This window comes from Dipodomys ordii, unplaced genomic scaffold (assembly GCF_000151885.1).
Source record: "Dipodomys ordii isolate 6190 unplaced genomic scaffold, Dord_2.0 Scaffold41, whole genome shotgun sequence".
NCBI lineage: Eukaryota > Metazoa > Chordata > Mammalia > Rodentia > Heteromyidae > Dipodomys > Dipodomys ordii.
In genome coordinates this window covers 5,441,236-5,447,760 of record NW_012267257.1, presented here as the reverse complement: position 1 = coordinate 5,447,760, position 6,525 = coordinate 5,441,236, and positions in this window count along the sequence as shown.

Genomic DNA, 6,525 nt, shown 5'->3' with positions numbered 1-6,525 from the left:
CCCGCGGCTGCCCTCTGCCGGCCGAAGACGGCGCGTCCCCGCCCGCGTGCTGCACGCGCTCTTCTGACACTTGCTCCACTTCGGCCCAGACTGACATTGAACCCGGGGGCCTTGGGCACGCTTATTTATACGCGTGGTGAGACACTGGCTCGGCACATGTGTGCAGAAACGGGGGTGGGGGGAGGGGAAGAGAGGGACGAGAGAAGGAGGGAGGGAGGGAAGGAGGGAGGAGGGGAGTGAAAGAGAGAGACAGAGAGAGGGATGAGCCTAAGCCAGCCAGCGAGTTGCGTTCAGACACCCTCCAACCCGCGGAGACGTCGTCTGGACGCCTGTTTGAATGTCACAGATGGAGAAAAGGGGGACTGGCTCACCCTCCATGCTGAACACCATCTGAACGCAAGAAAGCAACGCTTGACAGTGGAAAACACAAGTGTTAGGAATAGCTCTGCGTGTGTGCGTGCGCGTGTGCGTGTGTGTGTGTAAGGAGAGAGAGAAGACACGCACGCTGAGCGTGCTGAAAAGAAATAGGCAGGGTGAGAGCAACGAGATCTCTGTAACCCTGGGTAATCAGCTGCTCCTTGGGGCTTTTCAGATTAAGGCTCAGCACCTAGGGACAGGCTGCTGACCTCTTTCCATTATCCTTGTTTATTCTCCTCCTTAAGCGGAGGAGCGGATTTCTATCTTGCCAACGGCCGCTCACATCAACACTCATGTCAGCAGGTCTATCAGCCAGTCCACCAACTGGGGTGGGGGTGGGGATGGGGGGGGATGAGAAGGCTTCGCCCTGAACTGACCTAGCTTTTTCCAGATTAGTTATATAATCAATTAAACAGACAAAGTGGCAGGTGTGCTGGTCAGCCTTCATTGACACATGATAGGAAGTGGAGAGGAATGCAATCATCATTTGGGAGAGGCGTCGTCTCCAGTAGATCTTACAACAGGCCACTGCTGCTGAGGAGAGCAGTTTCAGCTTCCCCTTCCTCCCTGGGCACCTCCCGAACCCAGTGGATTAGCTGAAAGAAGCAGAATGTGCTGCCAGCTTCACCAGTCACACAGCAGGGCAGCTCGGGAGTCTGAAGAGCTCCAAGTCTCATCAATGTCCCAACACATCTGTTCCAGATACAAGCATGGCCTCGCTACCCAGGGAAATCCTGCCCGGGCCAAGGCCCCAGTCCTCTGCTTTCCTGACAGCTGTAGGCATGCTTTCTGGGGAGAGGGGACAGGCAGTTCAGGGTGGGAATGGTCAGGCCAGCAACCTGAAACATAGCAATCAAAGATATTCTAATCAGGCAAAAGGGAAGGCAGCCAGAGAACCGAATGGATGTGTCCATGAGGGGATTCACAGTGGCTGAGAACAGGGCAGAGAGAAGCAGAAACAAGTCTGTTAAGCCAAGACTTCCTTTACCTCACTGTTTACCATAGCCTGAAGTTACAGCTCCTTTCGAAGTGGGCTATGTCCTGAGTTAAACATCATCTATTCTCAGCTAATAGAAATCTAGAAGCCCAAGATAAAGTCTAGATGACAAAACATGAAGGGAAAGAAACTGGGAGCCTAACATAGCATCAGAGAGAGCTCTGATCTCCAATGGTATAGAGACCTTGGAAATTCAAGAGGTCAGGTGAGGATGCCAAGGGCAGAAAGAGAACACAGGAATGAATATCAACAAGCATTGCCTAAAGCACACTTCTGCCTCCAAAAACCCCAAATAGGAAAAGATTTCTCTACCTCTCTTCCACTCTACAAGCTTCCCCAACCCCTCTGTCTTCAGTCATGGGTGTGAAATGTACATTTTAACATAACTCTCAAATTTTAAAATAATGCAAAGCTATACGGTGTAAAAATGTTATGCTGACTAAGATTAAGTTTCTTCCTTTCTTCCTTCCTTTCAAACCAATTCATTTTGTTCTTCAAGCTTAACCATGATCATGACCAGGTAGTTATTTTATTCCATTTTACTGTGTTTCAGTGTCTGTACCAAATATGATAAGAGTACTGAAAAACAGGATTGCAAAATAAAACTAAGGAATGTCTTCAAAGGACCACAATTCATTAAAATATGATAAGAGTACTGAAAAACAGGATTGCAAAATAAAACTAAGGAATGTCTTCAAAGGACCACAATTCATTAATTGTTCTAAGTATAGCTTTTAAGGGCTTATTTTCTTCATTAGAAAACTCAAAACTACATTATTTTTAAAATCTAAAAATGTATGCATTGTATCCATTTGTTGATTGAATGTTGTCAGCCATATAAAAAGTCAAGTTCATCACTTCATGTTGCTGACTGGTTAGTATGTGGAGTTTCATGAACAGCTTCCCTAGGAAGGGGAAACTTGCTGAAAATTAGGGTAATTAAACAATGAAAGCAATGATGGGCAAATAAAGAATGAAAAGATCATAGACAACGAGCATATTTCTATGTCTCTTCATCAGTAAACTGCCTTAGACTAAAGTCTACTGAACTAAGTGAGGATGTTTCCTTCAACATCATCCTAGAAACAAGACTACTACCATATTTGATGTATTAATTAGATTTCCATGTCAAAATGCCTTGCATTTTAAAGGAATCTGGTTTCTAAGAAGTTGGAAGCAAATATCAATTATGAATTTATTTCAAGAGAATATCTCATCAAGAAGTGTAATGACTGTGACTGCTATTTAGTATACACAAGAATTGTACATCTTCTCAAATGTTCCCTGTCTCCTTTAATACTCTGCTTAAGATCAAATTGCAGACAGCAGCAGAAGATTAATATGAATCTAAAATAAAATCTCCATGCAGCAGATGCAAGCTCATGTGAAATGAGACAAAAAGATAGATGGGTGACTTGAAATTTGACAGCTTATTGAAAAACTCCCAGTGGAACTTAGAGGTTTAAGGGATAAAATGGTTCAGCTTTCCTCTTAGGATAGAGGAGTATGTTGAAACACATATTTCATATGAAAAGAAACAAAGTTAGAAGATCTGTCTTCATTAAAGAAGTAATGGTAAAGAACAGTGAAAAATAGCTTGAAAAATGTAGCCTCAGAGCCCATCTATGCATCTTGTGAACAGGCAAATTTCATGATCTGGAAAGTAACTGCTAACATAAGGCTAATTCTGAAACTCTAGGCCTATCCAAATCAGAATAAGATACTTAGATCCAGCATTTTTGTAATACCTGATATGTTAAATTGATAATATCATCTTCCCCCTTTCCCTAAAGAAACACCATCATCACAAGTAATAGAATTTGGAAAGTTTTGTTATTTGCTTTGTACACCTGTTACTATTTCCATAAACATCAGCAGCAACTATAAGGATGTCATAATGATTCCTTCACAATCACAGCTAACAGTGAAAACAACACAGTAACAAACGTAGCCTAAAACACATCAATGTTTTAAGTAAACAAACAGATACATTTGAATAAGTTAGATTATATTGCTCATGCATAATGAACAGATTTGTTATTATAAAGGTGGTAATTCTAAATTGAATTGTAAGTTTAGAGGAAAATTGGATGCCTTGTATTATTTTTCCTTGTACAACAAACATGACAAAATGAGTTTTTAGGTTCATTTGAGACAAATACAATGATGTAACTATGCCTGTGTAGGAAGATCATGGTCTGATGCCAGTTGGGAAAAAGCATAAGATCCTATCTGAAACAAAACCAAAGCAAAAAAGTGTTCGAGGGCATGGCTCAAGCAGGCTTGAGGCCCTGATTTCAAACCTGAACATGAAAAAAAAGTTTCATTTGGCTTAATAGGCTATCTTAGTAAATTATAATTTAAAAATTAAACTAGGTGTTTGAGTTACATAAGGTAGTACTGAACACAGAACAGACTGAAGTAGCATAAACCAGAACAGACTGAACAATTAGCAACAACTTAAAGATGCTATTTCAAATTAACAAAGTAAGGATTTGTTGAGCAAGGAATTGTACTACATGGGTGCTTCTCAAAGTGAATTTAGTATGATTTAGTATTACAATGCAAATATTAAAGCTAGGATAGATAAAAGTGTACATAAATGTTTGTAAACGAAAAAGCTAGGAAGTACTTCCAAGTCATGATAGCAAAAGAAATTAGAAACCATAAAGAGCAATATATATAAGTATATATGTATCTTTGTATAGACATATATGTACTATATATGAGCATCTATGTACAATATGTATATATATATACATATGTATATATATATTTATATGCACAAACAGGTTCCATATGTATGTATGTATGTATGTATGTATAAGTACATAAAGACAAATATCAAAAGGAAAATGTCAAGGTATATAAAAATGATCTTTAACATACGAAGAGCTATTTACATGTTTAATACTCTTTATGAAATAGTTACATATATATTTCATGTATATAAATTTTATTACCAAACAATTTGCTTTTGCAGGTGTAATATGAAAAGCTGTTAATAGTTTGAGGTCTTAAGTAAGAAGGTTTTTTTAGGTAAATAAAAGGCAATTATTCCATAATAAAGGAGCCAGGTATCAGAGATTCATCCTAGAATATTTAATACAAATATAATAATATATAACATCAGATAGTATCAAACTATTTCAATTTGAAACAATAATTTTAACTCAAAATGTGTAAAGAAATAATAATGTCAAGACAGTATAGGTGTTTATGTATGTTATACACATAAATATATAAAACACATTGTTTTACAAATTCCTGATATTCTTTTGTGTGTGTGGTGTTAGGCATAACACCCAGGGCTCAGACCTGCTGGGCATGCGCTCTCCTATGGGATCACATCTCATTCTTCCTCTGCTGGTCCAGTTTTGATTTTAAAACAGTAAGTAATTCATAATTTTTCACAAAACCTTTACCTAGAGTGAAATTATAAAATACAATTGAAAATTTTCCCTCAACTTTTGTTAACAGCAACTGTATATTTGGAATATATAGATTTTTACTTTACATTAGTATATATGATATTCACCCCATAAAATTCAACATCACCTTTACTATGACCATTTGTGTTTTTTACCTATTTTGCTGTGGTAAGTGATGTAATTAATATCCCTTCATACCTATGTACATAAGATAATAAACCAGGAGAGAAATATAAGAAGAAAAAAGATAACTAAATCAAATTTATGGATATATTTACTTTTGATAGTAACTCCCTCTCAATAAATATACCTACCAATCAATATACCTACCAACTTACGTATTTCATATACTTGCACAAACATAACAAGAATTTTAATTTTAAGATGAGGAAGAAAACAGATAGGCTTATTATAGTTTTAATTATATCTTTTGTAATCATTAATAAAAATGAATGAATTTTGCACTGGGTTTCTTGTAATTTTTTATTATTTATTTTACTACCTAATAAATCATAATAATCTATACAGGCTTATTTTCAATATATTTCATGCTAACATGTGTATTATGCATTGATTTTTACAGTAATGAATTTCCTCCAAAGTATGACAAGAAGCCATGTATGAAAGGGTTACATTTTTTAAAAATCCACAATCATTTTTATTCTGTTCTAAATACAATTAGCATCCTTTTTTGTATAGTTAAATTTTATGTAGTTGTACTAGTAATAGATGGGGAATCTACCTAAAGTCATTTGGATATTTATACTAAAAAATGTGTCTGTCCCATCATGAATCATATAATTTCCCAGGCCTTCAAGTAAGAGGTTCTACACCCAGGTTACAGCATTAAGACATTTTGTTCCAAACAATATTTTCTGTTCTTGGTTAGCTTTAGTTATGGTGCCTTTTCTTAAAGTGAGGGATCTGAGAGCTTCATTATATTTCCTCTCCGATCTATTACAATCCATATTCCAGAGACATTAAAAACGCATTTTAGGTAGAATTAATATAATTATCTAATAGTATCTATTGACTGTGATTTGGATTTTTTCTGGAATTACTATTACAATCTCTTCTTATTGATTTTAGAGTGCTAATTTATATTTCATGAGAGCATTTTCCAACCCACTTAAAATGTAAAGGTATGTGTATTTGCAAACTGTATTATTTTGAAAAATATAAAAAACAATTTCTCCTCTGTGTCTGTAGCTTTGTTGTTTCACTAATTCCCAAAGTTTGGTTTTGTTTTGGCTTTTGGTTGGTCTTAAACAAAATTCAATGGGCCTATTCATTTCATTTGTCTATTTTTTCATTTTTTTCAAAATATAATTTTTAGTTTTTAATCAAATCAAATACATCTTCACCTAATGCTTCATTGGTTTCTACATAACCAATTCTTCCTACTCATCTGAATCAAACTTCTAAGTAAATGCATTTTTTGAAATTTGTTACTGGTCCAATTCTTCATATTGGAAGCAATTCTGGAAAAGATCTGCCTTTCCAATGCCTTCTCCTAGTAGAACCTTTTGTTGGCTTTATTTTGTTTATTAAATTATTTTCTTCTGAAAGTTGTATGACCTTTACTTTCTGTACTCTTGGAAGTCCTTGAAATTTCTGTTGTGTAGACAACACTCTTAATCATGTTTCCCCATGATGTTATGTATTACTTCCTTGAATTTA